We start from the raw sequence: 20,069 nt of genomic DNA on the forward strand, positions 1-20,069 counted from the left end.
CCTTCCTTCTCATCTTGTCGATCAATGATTCAGTGCTGTGGCGAATCTAGTCAAAGAAAAAGAGAAAGTGATTTGAAATCGTGCAACAATGGGACTTGCGTCTTCACCTCACTAAAATTATTGAACCAAACGTAAAGAAACGGACTCGGAGTTATCAAGCACTATCATCCCACTGACATAGTTGCTTGGTTATTTCGTTAATACTACTTTTTAGTGTACAAGAAATATTTTTGGGAGTTTTTTTAATTATCTAAATAAAACTAAATAACTCTATTTAAGCATAGGATTTTTTGTTGTATTTTTTTTTCATTGCCCTATTTATTTTGATTATAACAAATAGACTGCGATTACCTGACTGGAAAAAAAAGTATGGAGTTAGCGTAATTTTTTTTCTTGAAAAAAAATTCGCTTTAACGGGTAAGAAAATTGCTTAAAAATGTTGCCTCTTATAATTCAGCACATCCCTCCGTCCCCATGCTCTAAATAACCGGATTTTCACAAACACAAAGGGGGGCGTTAAAATTATTTTCTCCTTAAGGGGGCGATACATTAAAATGATTCAGAATCTATGTTGTAGATTATTCACAATTTGAATCCTCTGCAAATGGGATCTCATTTGTGAGGCCACTACCACAGTTTAGACACAGATCTGAAGGGGAAAGAAATTTTCTCCAGATCTCTGTACACTTGGTATGGCTCATTGACCGACCAGAAGTCATTCGATTCTACAGATTTTATGAACTCGTATATCGCATGTACTCAGTAGATTTTAGCGGAGTCCGATTTTCTAGTCACCGGAGTCCAAATAGATAATCGTATAAGCTGAAACAGAATTATTTCCGATGCTATTACAAAACAATTCAGCTGAAACTTTCCACTAACATCAGAACGCCCACTAAGTTAATAGTCTAGTTCTGAAGTCGTTCAATGAAGGGATGTGTGACTCTCGTACGTCTTCGTTCAAGAAAATGTTATTCAAGAGTTTATTAAAATGCTACAGTATTTAATAGAGCGTCTCAGGCCTACTTTAAAGCATGATCGGGAATCGTCTGGTCAAAATTTGAAGTTCGTTTGAGGAAACGATATAAAATGATTCGAATATAATGCGCGCCCAACAACGCTCTATGAAAAAATATATAGGTGATTACTTTATTACTTACTGCCCAAATAATCATTCTCCTTCTTGTGGAAGGTTCTGGTTGTTTCGCCTAAGTGGTAATTGTTATTAAACTTAATAACCTAACACTAAATTACAAGCAGCGAAATTCAATTTTATTTCATTCCTCTTGCTTAGAAAAATGAAATTTCGCTTTCTGTAATGCTTACACGTGCTTATACTAGTTAGCTTAATGTGATTCACGTAATACTAATTATATCTTCAGTGAGGTATTTGAAAGGAATTGGTATAAGGACTCATTCTCTGGGTGTCAACTTTCACGAATTTGTAAAAGAATGATATTATATGTTGTAATTAATCCAAAGATTCCAGGAATGAAACTGTTTTTCAGCTTAAAAAAACCCAAAGGGGAAACAGAAACATTTTTACTGAATCGTTCAAATGCTGAACGCGTGAAGGAAAGTCCAGCTTCTTTCGTAAGCAAATCTTTATTTTGCTCAATTTCGAGATCTATAACTGCTCGAATATTCAGGATTTCATTTCCAATTTTATCGCAGACATTAACGAAACTTATTAATTGACATGATACAACTGCCAAACTGATTGAATTCGCCACGTACTGGATACTAGTAGCTAGATGACTTAACAGGAGATCCAGGGCAAAACAAATAGATATAAACCAATATCCAATCAAACACAAAATCAAAGTTGCTAGCAAATCATTGACTTCCTTCACGGCATTTGTTATTCGCTCATAGTCACTGATGATTGCAGATAGTTTTTTTGATGTTATTCCGTTTCTAACAGCCACTTTAACTGTGTAGCTGTAAGATTGAATAAAATTGCAATTCACCAACTGCGTTAAATAGCAGTTAGCTCCGGCTGCGTTTGGCAAAAGAGTAAATAAAGCGAATGATGAAGGAATAAGAATATTCCTTGTTGTTTTAATGCAGGGCTGATCGAAGCTGGATGAATTACTTTGACCTAAATATTCGACAGAAAATAAATCAAAAGGTGATGGAATGTCGACTTCGTACACGTTGTTTTGAGAAATATAAACAGTGAAAAAGGTGGATTGTAAAACAAATAAAAGAATCACTAACTTATTTGATTTCTTTCCAAACGTTTTGGTAAAATAACAGATTTCAATACGTCTTTTTTGACTGCACTGTTGTTCTCAACAATTTTTTAAAAATTAAACGAAGATTTATATAAAGGACAATATCAATGATTACTTCAAAGGTAGCCATTACAGTAAAAACGATGTTTTTCTTTGAAATAAGGAATGAAACATCTTGAAACATCATTGAAACATCTGACACTATCCACAAAGAGTATAGAACTGCATAAAATGCGATGCTTAAGTTTTGGATAAAATTGTATTTTAGAGTTGCATTTTCTATAATTACGATTCCAAATATCTTAAAAAAGCTTATAAAAAATTTCCAATCGTTTGACGATAGAATCATGGGATTTTTAATCATTGTAAAAATAGCTGTATGATTTATAACTTGCGTAAAAGTAATGTAAATACCACAGTCATTTGTTTAAGATTATAAGTATTTGATTTCCAAAGAAATGAATTATGATTCTCTATTGAAGAAACTCAGATTTTCTAAGCAATTGTCTCTAAAAATCATTGTCCTTTTAAAGCACGTTCAAGCTTCGTTGTTAATTGCTGTTTTGAGTAAGATCTTTTTTTATCTGTCTGTAAAATAGATCGTATCGCAAAATTCCATTCATAATTCTGCTGCTGATTTCTGTATAGAGAAAGACCCAGTCTATCCGTAAAAGAAAATGTTTTTCAAAATTTTATGTATATTTAAAACTGCGTTTCTAACCTCTATATTGAGAAAAAGGAAAGGGTTTTCAAAATTATCCAAATGAATACAATCAAAAGTTTTGATTCTGTTGCACTTTTAAATAATAAAATTTTCTTTGCAACTTTAATATCTGTAAGACTCTTTTGATTCAGATGTTTTTATTAAAATTAAAAAAGAATTTCACTCACTTATCATGTCATTGTAGGAAAACTATTGTTATGAGCCATTTTCCTAGCAATGAAAAGAAGGAAATTTGATTTTCAAACTAATCATTATGTTTGAATCTTAAGTTGTGTCTAATAACTATAGATCATTAATGTGTTCCTTTATATCTCAGTTGTAATTGCGTGAGAAACAAATAACTTTCAGTTAAAATTATTTTCGATAATAATGATTTCAATATCGATGGTAAAATTTTAATTGTAAATAAAATAATATTATGGAAGTTTTTTAGCTTTTATAAGAGCGAGGTTTCGAATTAGTTTCACAATACGGCAAGAGTTCGAATGACGCAATTTTTGCTATTCGCGATCGCAACGCTTTAATACGCCATCTGGGGCGAGGATACGTTTCTTCTCCATTCCCTCTCCTCCTCATCTCAGTTGTTTAGGAATGTACTACAATATTTTCTCCTGCCTAAATATTTTACTTATATCTTTCTCAAAAATATTTTTTTAAATTTCTGCTACCTTTTTTTTAGATCCATGCTCAATATAGTTTTCAGTTCCATCTAGTTTTCAAACATAAATGTTCTAATCTATTTGAAAATCAAGACAACAATTACTAGAATACTTTCTTCTCCTATGACTCTCCACACGTTCATGGTGAAAACATGCGAAGTGTTGCCATAGGTAGAAAGTTCTGCTTTTAACCCATTTCGCCACCTGTAACCCATTTCGATCGCCAATAACTAAATAAAGAAGTAAAATTCAAAACATATTGCAACATTTAAAAAAGAGATAAATGCTAAACAAACTAGATTCTAATTATTTCCCAACATTAAAGTATCGAACTTTTGTTACAATTGTAGAGAATGGTTTTCAGTTATTCCGGGGATAGAAAAAAGAGTAATATTTTTGAAGCCACAATAAAAACCTTCATTTTACGTATTTTAAAGTTTTCATAAACGTAGTGTTTCATTAGTAACCATTAGAGAGTTAGCACTAATCAACTATATATGTATATGTTACTGTAAATGAGAGAAATGGGTGAATGTTGACAATCACACCCACACATATGTAACCCCTCGCCAATGTTCCTAAAGAGGCATTTATTGGTTAAATGGTTAAGGTTGGAAGACAAGACACATAGGAAAAAAGAGAAAAATTAGCAAATAGCAACAAAATAAACAGGAAACAAAACATATACAAAAACTGATAATTAAATAGATTTTTCCATTAGTTAGGGCAATTTGATTAGAAAGTATTCAGATTTAATGGGTCAAGTTTTCAGTAATGCTCTTCATTGCATACTTTAGTCATTTTTTTCATGAAAACTACTTCAGGATTTCTTCTAGAAAATTACTTCAGTGGGTTGCCTATTGTTTCAACTTAGGATTCATCTCTCCCAGGCTATGAGGAATTCTAGCTTTGATTGTTTTAAAGTGATAGAGTGTGGTAAGCGGACATTCTTTTGCACCTTCTTCTCCACAGGTGCATGTGTTGTCAGTACTCAGGCAGAAGCGTTTTAGAAACGCTTTGTGTTTACAAACACATAATCGCTTTGGTAAATGTCCAAAATATATACTAGGTCCAGTTAAGTAAAATTTCCTAGCATACATTTGCCCGGTATGCCCTACATCCATATTTTAAGTTCAAGTGTCCAGTCTACATTAAACCGGTGTTTCACCGAATCTATCTTTAGAAAATATTTAACTACAGAATAAATATAATAATATCAATGAAAAAATAATGTCAAACTGGATAGATTAATTATATCAGCTATGTGACTGTTCACATTCACCGGTGAAAATCAAAGTATCGTCACACGGTGTAGTATATATATATATATATATATATATATATATATATATATATATATATATATATATATATATATATATATATATATATATATATATATATATATATATATATATATATATATATATATATATATATATATATATATATATATATATATATATATATATATATATATATATATATATACCAAATTTACGTTGTCCGTTTCGAGGCAAGGTAGTATCGTCTGAGGGGCATCACCATGCAGTCAGGGCCCCTAGTGATAATACCCCCCCCCTAACGATGCTGTCCTATATGTCAGTACTCCCACTTTCATTTCCTTTTTATATTTTGGTTGTTTTTTAGTTCATTGTATTTTATCTCCTGAAATGGCTAGATTTCGGCCATTCACGATTAACATATATTATACAGCTCAAGATTTTAAAGGAAGCATTTTATCACATCTTTCTTTCATATTCAATCGTCCGCAAGCAGTTTAATATGAATAAAGTGCAAAACTGTTATATCAAAGTTCTTTTGTAAATTTTTCACTTTTAAATTGTTCTTTTAACTGACACTTTCAATATATTGCTGTTTTAATGTTTTATCACGTTACATGACTTTTGCTGCTCTGCGCCCCCCATGTTCATGGTCTGTTGCCATGTCTCATGTGTATTTTATGTATTTTCTGTTTGTATTGTTTTCTGGATTTTTTTGATTTTAATAAACATTTACCCGTATGGCCTGAATAAGGGCGGGTCGGGGAAAATTTTTTCATTAATTGTCATAAACCCCAAAAGATTGGGTCGGAGGTTCAACGACGGTTATAAAATAAATTAAAATGACATAATATCAGCTTCTTGCCCACTATACGCTACTCTCGAAGTCAATTTTTCTTAACCTTACCTAGTTTCGTTCCCTATCTCATCACATATTTGAACATGGATTGTCATGAACAAACAACAGAGGGAAGTTAGTTGAAGAGTACATAGATTCAATATGAAAGCAGGGAAATACACATGATAATTCAATTCAAAAATGCAATCTGAGAATGAAGCGAATCATTGACTTTGTTTACAGTCTTTTGCTCTTTTTTCAGTGATAATTGAACGAATCGAATCAATTTCGAAGATATAATTTCATTTTCAGCACCAGCTGCAATTGAGGTGCGATAATAACAAATATTATTTTAAATGTGTAAGATTTGCCAATTATAATTTCCTGTGTTTCTATAAGTTCCTGTGGTGATTGTTGTATCAAGGTTATCAATGTGTTCTACTGCCACAACATCCAAGTTCCGATTGCCTTTCTAAGACCGTTTTAGAAACACTATGCTTAAGGGTGAGACATAATATGCAGAGTGATTTGAAAATGGGTGGCCAAAATTTTAAAGAGTTCTGAAATGTCTAATGCAAAACATTTCCCATTACGATGAAGAACCGTGACCACTTCACCACTTGAGTCCCGAAATGCTGAAACTTCTGAAAACTGCTGTTGTCCAAACTTCTGGTCTTTGTAACTCAGAGAAAGCGGTTATTCAATTTAATAACCAGCAATTAATTACAAAATTACTTGAAATTCATCTGTTCCTATTGCATTCCAAAATTTATTTTTGTTTTTTGTAATTTATCAACTGTTTATATTGCTCATTAAAGAGTAGTTTAATTCTTGCCACTGCTTATATTGCTTACCTTAATTTTTATGATAGCTAATATTGCTTATTAGCTTAGTGTAATTCTCGTATTACTAAGTATACTTTCAATTAGAATTTTTTAATTTTGCGTTTTGAGATGAGGGATCAGCCGCTGAGGATTAGCTATCTCGAAATTGTAGTAGAATGATATTATAAGTTATAATTAATCCAAAGATTCCAGGAATGAAACTGTTATTCAACTTAAAAAAACCCAAAGGGGAAACAGAAACATTTTTACTGAATCGTTCAAATGCTGAACGCGTGAATGAAAGTCCAGCTTTTTTCGTAAGCAAATCTTTATTTTGCTCAATTTCGAAATCTATAACTGCTCGAATGTTCAGTATTTCCTTGTCAATTTTATCGCAGACATTAACAAAACTTATTAATTGACCTGATACAACTGCCAAACTGATTGAAAACGTCGCACACTGCAAAGTATTAACACGAGGACTTAAAAATAAATACACGTAAAAACAAACAGATATAAACCAATATCCGACCAAACACACAATCAAAGTTGCAAGCAAATCATTGACTTGCTTCACAGCATTTGTTATTTGTTCATAGTTATTGGCGATTGCAGATAGTTTTTTTGATGTTATTCCATTCCTAACAACCACTTTAACTGTGGTGCTGTAAGATTGAATACTATTGCAATTCTCCAACTGAGTTAAATAGCAGATGACACCTGCTGTGTATGGCAAAAAAGTGAAAAATGCAAATGATGAACAAAAAAGAATGCTCTTTACAGTTTCAATGTAGGGCTGATCGAAACTGGTGGAATTTCTTTGACCAAGAACTCCAATGCAAAATAGTTTCAAGGGTAATGTTATATCAATTTCGTACACAGTGCCTAGAGGAATTCGTGCTATGTAATAAATGGAAAGTAAAACAAATGAAAACATCACTAACTTATTCGATTTCCTTCGAAAAGATTTTATACCATGATAGTTCCCTATTCGGCGTATCAACTGCACTTTCTTAATCACTTTCTTCAAGATTAAACGAAGATTTACTGATATAACAATAACAATTAGCATCTTAAGGATGTTCATTACGGAAAAAACAATGTTTTTCTTTGAAGATAGGTTGGCAGCAATTGAAACATACGTGGAAGATATAACCCACATTGAGTATATAACTGTATAAAATGTGACGTATACTTTCTGGATAAAATTGTATTTTAGAGTTACATCTTCTAGCATTCCAAAAATTCTTAAAAAGTATATGAAAAATTTCCAATCGCTAGGCTGAATAATATCATTCTTAATCCTTGTGGAAATCATTTTGTTTTAAATAAGATTTTACGCAAATCTTTAAGTTTGTGTTAGGTAATTTAATTAAGATTGCTTATTAAATAAATTATAACATAAAATTATTCGTTAGTATTTCTGAAATTGAAAATTATTTTCTTATTAACTGCTAAAAATTATCTATTCTTCGAAGGCATTGGTCTCTAACTTTGTACAAAAATCTCCTGCGTAATTTAAATTGCATTTGTTTGTAAGTCAAATACTGTATTGAGTAAAATCTAATACTTCAATCCGATGATTTCTGTTTTTGTTTTCTTTTTTGTTATGTAAATCTCTAATGATTTTCTTTTTAACTGTTTTATTGCATTGTTAAAAAGATTAAGAAACTTTCTACGTTTATGTTTGAAAACACTTATTATTATTAGATTTGTCCCTTCTATTGAATTTTGAAAAGGAACTATATTCTTAAAATTCATTATCGAATAATTTTAAAATTACTTCTCGAATAGTAATCGAATACAGAAGTATCACAACAAGTTAAAACTACTATCGATTTAAATGTCAGTTTTTTTATTAGCTGTATTAGATTGTTTTAATGGACAAGACAATATTTCAACACATTTATATTAGATTATGTAAAAACTAGAATTTAAAGGCAATAGTTTTCGTAAAAATAAATAAATAAAAGTTAGAGAAAAACTAGAACGTGACCTGCCCGTTATCTGGTAAATAGGGCCCCGTAGTTGGGTCAGAAGTTTGGAACCCTTAATGTTACTTTTGAGTATTTTGCTATATTTGGAGAAATTTGTAAGTGAATTGAAAAAGTTTTACACGCAATTATAATAATCATTTATCTAAAGGTAATTCCATTGAAAAAATAAATTTTAGTTAGTATTTATTTTTTTTATAACTTTATTTAATTTTAGTCGTAAGCATTTTAAATTGCGAGGTATACAATTTTTTACATGATTTGGAAGAATATAATTTTAGATGACAAAATACAAAAGTTGAAGCAAATTGGTCAAATAGTTCCTAAGAAATCAAAATTTTAAAATACGACTTTCTGAAATTCGATTTCTGAAGAACTATTCCTCTAATTTCACTCAAATTTTATATTTTGCCATGTAAAATTACATTATTTAAAACGTTATAAAAAATGATGCGTCTTTCTTATAATTCAAAATTGTTCCAGCTAAAATTTAAAAAAATAATAAAAAGTGGTAGAGGCTTACTAAAATTTTTATTGCATGGTATTATCTTTGGATAAATGAATTTTATAATTATGTGTAAACATTTTTCAAATTGCTTAAAAATTTCACTGGATATAGCGAAATACGCAAAACGCAAAATTAATATTAAAGGGTCTAGTTTTTGGACGGCTCTTTTTACGAAACTATTGGGGTCCTATTTTCCCAGATTGCATCAACCCCTATACTTTGGAGGTCGGAAATCAAAATCCATCGAAGAAGGTATGTTCATTCAGAAAAAGTACGTTTTGGAGTCTCGATTTCATATCGTAAAATATCGTCTGCGATAACTAATTAGCATATTTGAAGTCAACCTCTCGAATCATTAAGAATGAGTCCCAGAACGTAGAGATCCGATGATTAGATCAAAAGTCATTCAGTGTTGTCCGCTTTTTATTTTGCGCACTGTATATTTTTCCAGACATGTGCATAATTTCAAGTTTCTAAGTCTAATAGTTTTTGGGCAGCAAGACAAAATGTAGCTAAAGTTGAACACCCTAAACAAATGTGTGGGTGATTGCAATTTTTTTGATGAAAGTGAGATTATTGTTCATTTACCTTATCACATCGGCATTCTTCAAATCCTTCAAGTTGCAATCCTTCATTCTTCAAGTTTATCAAAATCGAGTGCTGAATCACATTCCGTTGATTCTAATGAATAAATCTAGAACATGCATTACACCATAAATAAAACTAAATATAAGAGGCGTGGAAGTTCTTTTTGAAAATATTTCTGCCTTCTAAATAAGAAGGTAGATGAAGTGAACTTACTTTTTAAAGTTCTTTTAGATAATTAACTTTTAATAAGTCATAGATTTATGTGAGTTTAAATGACTGGAAACAAATTATTCGTAGGATTTTTTTAAAAAAAAGTGTTATCAGATTTTTTAACAGATTAACTATTTTTACAATTTTCTCCGGTAAACACATATGCATAAAATAGAAAAAACAAATTTTAGGAACCATTTAAAATTTTAGATTCATTATATAACAATGAAATCATCATTTCTTATTAAATGTATAAATCAGTATATTTCATGGCAAATTATAAAGTTGAAAAAAGCTTAATCTCAATATTAAATCTTAAACACTAAACAAACATCTAGAAAAAATAAATTAAAATTCAGGCAATGAAATTCAATGAATAATTATTAACTTTATATTTTACTTCAGGTTATTATGTAATAGTTCACCTTCCACCGGATATTAAACAATTGCACACAAGCTTTACTTCTTTAAATTGTTTGCAGTTAAGAAATTATAGTTTAGGGAAGTATTTATGCAGCTTTTATCTTTTGTGAAGGAATGCCTTGCATTACATAATTTTATAAAACTTCTATTTCATAAAAAATTAATTAGGGTGGGTCGATTTTCACTTTTTTTAAAAAAAATGGAAGTTACCTGTCATGAGGAAAAATGTATATTGGTATCAAATGTTCGAGAAATTTTTTTTTTTCGACATCAGAATATATTTACGCCCCCTCCCACTGTTTCCCTCGAAGATTCGCCAAATGAATATTAAATATTAAACTAATTAAGCATAAAATTTTTAATTACCTTTAAAAAATTTTATGTTGAAATTTTTATGTTGCTTATGGTATGTGAAAAATTTTTTTGAAATCAAAATTTACTTAGACCTCCACCGGACTCTATAAACTTCGTAAAATTTTGTTAAAAATAACATTTGAAATTTTTCTTAAATTTTTATTTTTAATTTTTTTGATGGTCTGTAGAGAAAATCATAGCAGAATAAGTGAATTCGCTTTGGTATTTTAGTTTATTTAAGACTTTTTCTGGGCGGTATTTGATATCTCTAATATTATAGAATTCATCATTTCTTCAATGTTTCGTGTATCGAAAGTATTACTACTTTCAAAGGAAAATGTTTGAGAATATTATCCCTCATGAAAAAAAATATTATTAAGCTATATTACATATTTCAACCCTGCCAGGCCTTTGAAATTTGCATTATTTGTTTTTTGTTGTTGCTGTTTTTGCTTAATTTTGAACTTTATTGCAATATGTCGATGGAATTATTACTGACTGGCGAAAAATATTTGTATCAAATATGTAAAACGATATGTTCTGGAAATTGTTCTAAAACATTGTCCACCGATTCTCCAGAAAAATATCTCTCTCTCACCAGATGGCTAAGAGCAACAAATAAAGTATGTCTTCATAGTGGTATGTAAAGTACGCCTTCATCTGAATAATGGTGATTATTGTGGAATATAATGTAAAAGTTTGGTTTCTCATTAAAACTACTCTTTTTTTATCTATCTGTTTTGTGAATTTTTATAAATAATTTAAACTTCGTTGCTAATTACTGTATTGAATAAGATCGTTTTGGCTCTGTCTGTAAAATAGATCGTATGACAAAATTCCATTCATAATTCTGTTGATGATTTCTGTGTTGAGAAAGATCGAGTTTATCCGTAAAATGAAATGTTTTTCAAAATCTTATGTACATTTCAGACTGAGTTTCTAACCTTATTATTGAGAAATGGGATAGCGTTTTCTAAATTATCCGAATGAATACAATTCAGAAGTTTTGATTCTGTTGTACTTTTAAGAGTGATAAAATTTTCTTTCGTAATTTTAATCTCTTTAAGACATTTTTTACTCAGCCGTTTTTATTAAAATTAATAAAGAATTAAACTCACTTGTCATGCCATTGTGGGTAAACTATTATTATGAATCATTTTCCTAATAATGAAAAGAAATAAATTTGATTTTCAAAATATGTATTATGCTTGAAATGTAATATCTTAAGTTGTGTCTAATAACCATTGATCAATAATGTGTTCATTTATATCTGAGTTGTTATTGCGTGAGAAGCAAATAATAATCAGTTAAAATTATTTTCGATAATAATGATTTCAATATCTGGTAAAATTTTAAGTGTAAAGAAAATAATATTATAGAAATACTTCATGTTTTATAAGGCATTATGAGATAATATGAGTAATAATATGGGGACAGAGCATTTCGAATTACTCATACAGTACGGCAAAAGTTCGAATGAAACAATTTTCGTAAAATAAATAAAGAAGTAAAATTCAGAAAATATTGCAACATTTAAAAGATAGATTAATGCAAATCAAACTAGATTTTAGTGATTTCCCAAAATTAAGTATTTAACTTTTGTTACAATTGCAGTGTTTAAAATTTGTTCAGAAAGTTTCAGAATGGTTTTTAGTTAGTTATTCCGGGAAGCATAAAGAAGCGCAACATTTTTGAAGACACAATTAAAACCTTTCTTTCACGTTTTTTAATGTTTTCATAAACGTATCAAGTGCGTTTCATTTATAACCATTGGATAGTTAGACTGTACACAAGTCAATCATCTATGTATATATATGTTCCTGAGAATGATTACAATCACACACACCAACATTTTACCCCGCACCTAGGGGGCATTACCCCATACCCTAAAGGGGCATTTATCGGTAAACGGTTAAGGTTGGAAGACAAGAAAGACAGAGAGAAAAAGCAAAATAATTGCAAATAGCAACAAAAAAAGAAGATTATGAAGAAAAAAAGAAAAAAAAACAATACAAAAGTTAAAAATATCCGCAGAAACTAATAAAAAAAATAGATTTTTCTATTAGTTAGGGCATTTTGATTCGAAAGTATCCAGAGCCTTGGCCAAGGAATACCTTGTTTGCCATGTCCAGAGCTAACGGGCCAAGCTTAGTAGTGGTTGGTGCTCACCATTGCATAATTTTATCATTCTTTCATAATAATTTCTTCAGGATTTCCTCGTATTCCTCTAGAAAATTAATCAGGTGGGTTGCCATCTGTTTCAGTTTAGGATTCATCTCTTCATGGCTATGAGGAATTCTAGCTTTGATTATTTAAAGTGGGTGGGTGTGGTAAGCGGACATTGTATCGCATAGTGCCACACTGCTCCTACTCCTCCACTGGCACATAACAGGTGGGCTGAAAAGTTCGTAGGCTAACATAGAAAAAAAAATTTTCTTGATAAAATTTCATTTTATTATTCAATATAGTTTCCTTCTAAAGGATACAACGATTATAGCGGTCATATAATTTTTCGATACCATTTTTATAGTACGATTTGTCTTTAGCCTCAAAATAGGGTTTAGTTTCAGTGACTACTTCTTCATCAGTGCTAAATTTCTTTCCAGCGAGCATTCTCTTGAGGTCTGAGAACAGGAAAAAGTCGCTGGGGACCAGATCTGGAGAATAGCGAGGATGCAGAAGCAATTCGAAGACCAATTTATATAATTTTGCCATCGTTTTCATTGACTTCTGACACGGTGCATTGTCTTGATGAAACAGCACTTTCTTCTTCTTCAAATGGGGCCGTTTTTCTGCTACTTCGTAGTTCAAACGCTCCAATAACGCTATGTAATAGTCGATGTTGATGGTTGTTCCTTTTTCAAGATAGTCAATGAATATTAAACCATGAGCATTCCAAAATATTGATGCCATAACTTTGCCTGCTGACTTTTGCATCTTTTCAAGCTTTGGAGTTGGTTCTTCTCGTGCAGTTCACTCGCTGACTGTCGATTGGACTCCGGTGTGAAATTATGGAGCCATGTTTCATCCATTGTCATATATCGACACATAAATTCAGATTTATTGCGATTGAACAGCTTCAAATACAGCTCAGAATCATCAATTCGTTGCTGTTTTTGGGCAATTGTGAACTCATGCGGCACCCACTTTGTCTAGAGCTTTCTTATACCCAAATATTCATTTACGATATGTCTAACACTTTCCTTTGATATCTTTAGAGTCTCAGATATTTTGATCAACTTCACTTTACGGTAATCTGAAATTATTTTGTGGACTTTTTTGATATTTTCGTCGCTAACAGCTTCTTTGGGGCGTCCACGGTGCGCATCTTCGTCGGTGTTAATTTCGCCTCGTTTAAACTTAGCAAACCACTTCTCAATAATTGATTTTCCTGGTAGAGATTTCGAATAATGTTTCTCGAGCCAAGCCTTGGCTTCAAGAGTATTTTTTTTCGCTAGAAAGCAATGCTTTATAAACACGCGAAATTCCTTTTTATCCATTGTTTTTAAACTAACAAAATTTGCTTCACTAAAAATACTATATCTCCCAAACTGTTAGTCCGACAGCTGTCAAATTTATACACGTGTCTTTAGAAGGTTAGAACTAACTGAAAATCATATGTTTTTAATAATAGTAGCCCCATCTATGTGTCAGCCTGCGAACTTTTCAGCCCAACTGTTATATATTGTCAGTAACAAGACAGAAGCGTTTTAGTCGCTTTGGTAAATGTCCGAAATACACTAGGTCTAGCCCTGCATACACTTGCCTGGTATGCCCTACATCAATGCTTTTTAAATTCAGCTCCTCTGATATCAAGGAAACTTATTTTTACAGAGAGAATGATACAAAGTTTTCATAACATCTTTGCTTGCGATCTCCGAGATCTGAGTAGGGCGTGACATCATGAGGAGGGAAATCGTAGCTTCAGCTCTAAGTGAGGAATGAACCAGCCCTTCTCTTTTCTTTAGCCCTGGTGTGCAACACTCTTCGGGCTCAGAATGTATGAAATAGAGGAGAAAAAGCATTAAAAAAGGGATTAATAAGGGGTATGACTAACTTCTAAATAAGTGATTTTATACTGGAAACAGAAAATTTATAAGTTCCTGTGGAGATTGTTGTACTACTGACACAACATGCAAGTTCCGATTGCCTTTCTAAGACCGTTTTAACCTCACAATGCATAAGGTTGGGACATACAATGTAGAGTGATCCGAAAATGTTTGACCAAAATTTACAAGAGTTTAGTATTAATAATTAATGTCAGTCATTAAGATGCGAGTTCTAGTCTCATTCCAAAAAACGACTCAGACACACTGTGCAGAGTGATCCGAAATATTTGACTAAAATTTTTAAGAGGTTAGAAAGGTCTAATACAAAACATTTCGCATTACTATGAGTGTCCGAAAACGTGAAGAAACGTGACCAGTTCATCACTTGATTCCCGAATTAATAAATTAATAATAAATTCACGTTAATTATAACTAGGTAACCATGGAATGTCAGAATTATGTTAATTTTGATGTAGTTTTTTTAAAAAATATTTTTGTTTGATTGTTGCATAATCAAAATCAATTCTCTCATTTTTAAAAAATAAAGTTGTAATTTATAAGAAACAATATCTATAACAAGAATGTACAATGTGTAAAATAACCACCCTGAATATTAGGATTTAAGCAAGGACTAAGATGGATCATGGGTAGAGTCTTGCCATCGAGCTGACCGTGGGAAGTTTTCGTGGTTTTCCTCTCCATATAACTCAAATATGGGTTAGTTGCATCAAAAAGTTTCTACGAAGGCAAATTTCTCCCAATACTTGGTTCAGGAGTTAACTTGTCTTCTGGAATGGTTTCACAATCACAAGGCTATGGAGTTAAGTAATCGTAGTCATAAACTCAAAAAAGTTCGGCTGTTCAACAACGGTTATAAAAAAATTAAAAAGACATAATATCAGCTCCTTGCCCATTATACAGTCCGGTCGACTTATGCGCTACTGTCGGTGTCAGTTTTTCTTTACCTTCTCTAGTTTCGCTCCCAATCTTATCACGTATCTGAACATGGATTGTCATGAACAAACCACTGTGGAAATTAAGTTGAAAAGTACATAGATTCAATATGAAATCAGGCAAACACACATAATAATTCAATTCAAAAATGTAATTTGAAAATGAAGCGAATCATTGGTTTTCTTCACAGCTTTTTGTCCTTTGTCCGATGATTATTGGAATCCATCGCTTCCATCGTTTTCAGCATCGGCTGCAACTGAGGTGCTTAAAAAAAAAAAAACAGACCACCCTAAATAACTTTCAGAGAGAGGTTCAAATTTTGGACCCTTTAATGTTAATTTTATTTTTTGCGTATTTCTCCAATCTCAATAAATTTGTGAGCGAATCGAAAATTTTTTACACACAAATATAAAACTAGTTCTTCCGAACATAATTTCATGCAAAATATAACTTCAAGCAAATTTTAAATATTTTTTTTCTTATTTTATTTAATAACAGTCTGGAAAATGATAAATAATCGAAAACCTGCAATATCGAATTTTGAAAAAAAATCGTATCAAGTTCTCTTTTTCCGAAACTACAAGACCGATTTCGCTCAAATTTTTTATTTTGCCATTTAAAATTACATTCTTTTAAAGGATGTAATTAAATTACATAACGTACAACACAAGAGAAGCAAAACAAATGGGTAACGAACCTTATTGGCGGCTGAATCATAAAATTTGTTTATGCCACGATCAAGGGCGCCGGCAGTGGGGTGCACTTGCACCCCCCTGGCTTTTTTTTAAACAATGAAAGAGATACAGAAAAATTTTGTTATAAAATTTTTTTGTTAAACATATTTTTATGGAAAACAAATAATTAAGTAATTATTGATACATAACAATCAAAAAATTGTTTAATCAAACAAGAATTGTAATCGTCTTGTTTGCTGTTCAAATCTGTTTTTAACTTTTTCAATGAATTCTGAGTCATCTTTGATTCTTTTCTTATGCACACTGAGCATTCACAAACTTGGCAGATATCTAAGCTATATTTTTAAATTTCATTTAATAAAATGTAAATAATATATTTTCTATTAGTTATTCAGTTTAACAAAGGTGTATAACACAAGCTGACTTCTCGCAATTGCAAAACTTCATCAACACAATAAATACCAATGTTAAGCGTGCACAAACATGTTAGTATACGAAACTACTGTTTGTAGTTATTTGTGCTTCAAAGTCAGTAGCTATGCCAGCGCCACCCTTACGAAAATTTAAGGTTGATTTGAGGTATTTTTGAGGTATTAAGGTTGATTTGAGGTATATTTAAGGTTGCACAGAAAACAGCAATAAAAATTATACCTCGTAAAGGTTGTAATTAAGGTGTACAAGGTTGTTTTATATACACTTTAGCTTGTTTTGAGGTTGTTTAAAATTCACTTCAAATCAACCAGACTGATAAGGTGATTTTTGAGGCATACCAAGTTGATTTTCTTACACTTGTAACAACAGAGGTATTTTTGAGGTATAAAATTTTTTACCTTGTTTCAACTAAAGAAAGTGAGGTATTTATTGAGGTATATGGAGTCATTTTTTTTACACCTAAGCTTATTTTGAGGTTGTTTTAAATCCACTTCAAGTCAACCAGACTGATAAGATGATTTTTAAGGTATACGAGGTTGTTTTTCTTACACTTGTAACAAAAGAGGTATTTATGAGGTATAAAAAAATCAACCTTATTTCAACTAACGAGAATGAGGTATTTACGAGGTATTAAAAAATATACCTTATTTCAACTAAAGAAAGTGAGGTATTTATTGAGGTATATGGAGTCATTTTATTTATAAAGCTTATTTAGAGGTTATTTTAAAATCACTTCATATCAACCAGACTGATGAGGTAGTTTCCAAGGTATACCAGGTTGTTTTTCTTACACTTGTAACAAAAGAGGTATTTATGAGGTATAAAAAAATCAATCTTATTTCAACTAACGAGAGTGAGGTATTTATTGAGGTGTATGAAATCATTTTATTTATACCTAAGCTTGTTTTAAGGTTGTTTAAAGTACACTTCATATTAACTAGCTCAATTCCCAGAGTTCCATGCGAGCCGGCAAATGGCGTGTGTGTTGACAATCGAAAGTGTATTCGAAATTCGGTAATTCATTTATTAATTTGGTTTTATCACTTTTAATCAAATAAGCTTTAATTTTCAAACTTAAATTTTATTATTTTTGTTTTAAAGATGCCTCCTGATCTTAAATAGTTTAAGTTGGAGGATAGTCTTAGAAGCTATTAGTGTAGGCTTAGCAATAAGAGAGAACAATTGAAATATTTCACGTCGCTGTTTAGGGTAACGTTACTGGTGAATTGTTACAGCAGGTTATGCACAGTATATTTTATTGTTTGTAATTTATTCAAGTATAACTATTCTTTTATTTTGCTTAAATGTATATGTTTCAACGTTGCAATATGCAAACTGATTAGTTGAGTAAAATGTTCATAATTTCTCATATAAATAAATCATTGAAAATTGAAAGATCTTTAAAATAGCAATTTTGCTTTGAAATTCTACTATAGTTCTAGCTTATCGTTTGCTCGGATATCTGTAGCAAGGTTTATATTGTTGTTTATGAGTCAAAATATGTATAATAACAATGCATTTTAAATCTGTTTTTTTTTTTTAAATCTGATTAACGTGCAATTTCTTTTTCTTACATATATGTATATATATATATATATTTACAGAGCTTATCCACTGTTCCCTGATATTGCTGAGATGACCTAGGCTGTAAATAGCACATGTGCAGCAGCGATGAAGAAGTGACTAGCAAGTTACTGCTCAGCCTTCCCCTAGGAAATAGTTCTGAATTCATACCATAAAGAAAAAGTAATCTCTCCTAATAAACTACAGCAATTATTCAATTGTTGATAACAATAGTTTGTTAGATATTTGATAATTGAAAACTAGTAACTGTACTAGCTCACTTTTTTATGTTTGATCATACTGCTATTTTCACTACGCGTTATTTTTTCTCAATTTTCCCAGGTTAATTATTTACTAAGCAGATTGTTATTACTTATTAAAATATTGAATAGAATTAAATTTAACCCTATTTCAAGTTTATATGACAATTTGTTTCAAGCATTTTTATGCAGCTGTTTATAGTTCACTACTTCAAAAATTAGCGACTATCGGAAATCTTAAATGTTTTAGAAATAAGCCAGTATAGTTTCTTATGCAATTTTAATGCTGAATTGAATAAAATCAATTGCAAATAAAGACATTTATTGTTAAAAGTAATATGCAATTTTTTGAATTTCATCTTATGGGATGTGTTTTTATATTTAAACAAATGTTTGTAACAACTAGCTATTAGTTTTATTCTGCTTGGCATTATAAATTATATAGGAGATATTGCACTCAACTTATTTTAAAAGTATTATTTCAAATCATTCTCTCTTAGACATTTTCCTCACATAAAATTACTCGCAACTTTAAAATAAATGCTCCTTATCAACTTGTAATTTGTTCTATTCGATTGAGTGTAAAAAAAGAATAAAAATTGGTACATAACTTTAAAATTTAATTTATTAGACGATTGTTGATTCTTGATTACATTTATTAAAAAATATTAAAATAACTATTTAATAAGAAACTCTTATACGATTGACAATAACAGAAGTCCTTTTCAGAATCAGCGTCTAAAATTTATAAAAAAGCTATTAGTTTCATGAAGTCTGACAGGAAGTTTAAAAATATATACTAGGTTTATTAAGTTTAAAGATTTGTGAGAAAAAAAAGAGATTCTAATTATCAAATTTCATGATTTTTAGCTATGAGGATTGAATAGAAATGGCAGAAGAGTACTACTATTTATCTGAAAAAGAAAATTAACTTCATCCAGTTAATTTAAATCATAAAAAGAATAATTTCTAATATTTTAATAGTTTAAAACCTGCCACTATTATTGTAAATATGACTTACTTACTAATTCATTTTCATTCTTTTAGGTTCCAATAATTACAAGTTTCAACAGGTGGACGGAAACAGTATTTAAAATAATTTTATTGATTTGTAAAAAAATTAAATTTTAGTTTTAAATAAAAGTATTTGAATTTCAGCTGACTAATTATTTAAATTTGCAGTTTTATTGCTTAAGAAATTCAAGAACATTAGACAACTATTTTCTAAAAATATGAGTGTCCCTAAATAGTTTTTACGAATTGTAGAATTTGGATAAGTGTTATTTTAAGATAACTTAATTCAATCTATTAATATTACAGAGGAATTATGCATTTAAAACCTTCTTTTATAACTTAACAAAAGAAGCAACTACTGCCGAAGGTTTAATATTAAAAACTTCAGATTGATAAATGAAGATCTCTACTAGTGAAAAAATGTAATGACATACATTATTCTTCATATAATATAGATAAT

General features: G+C 30.5%; 1 long non-coding RNA gene across 1 annotated transcript; it reads left to right on the top strand.

The window, feature by feature from the left end:
- The first annotated feature begins 17,538 nt into the window (after positions 1-17,538).
- Positions 17,539-19,752, top strand: LOC147805168 (uncharacterized). The gene is made up of 3 exons (XR_015429014.1): positions 17,539-17,786; positions 18,377-18,518; positions 19,643-19,752. It is a non-coding gene; the product is annotated as an uncharacterized LOC147805168 (long non-coding RNA).
- The last annotated feature ends 317 nt before the right edge of the window (positions 19,753-20,069 follow it).

Source organism: Parasteatoda tepidariorum, chromosome 9 (assembly GCF_982258835.1).
Source record: "Parasteatoda tepidariorum strain Cologne lab strain chromosome 9, Ptep-v5.0, whole genome shotgun sequence".
Taxonomy (NCBI): domain Eukaryota; kingdom Metazoa; phylum Arthropoda; class Arachnida; order Araneae; family Theridiidae; genus Parasteatoda; species Parasteatoda tepidariorum.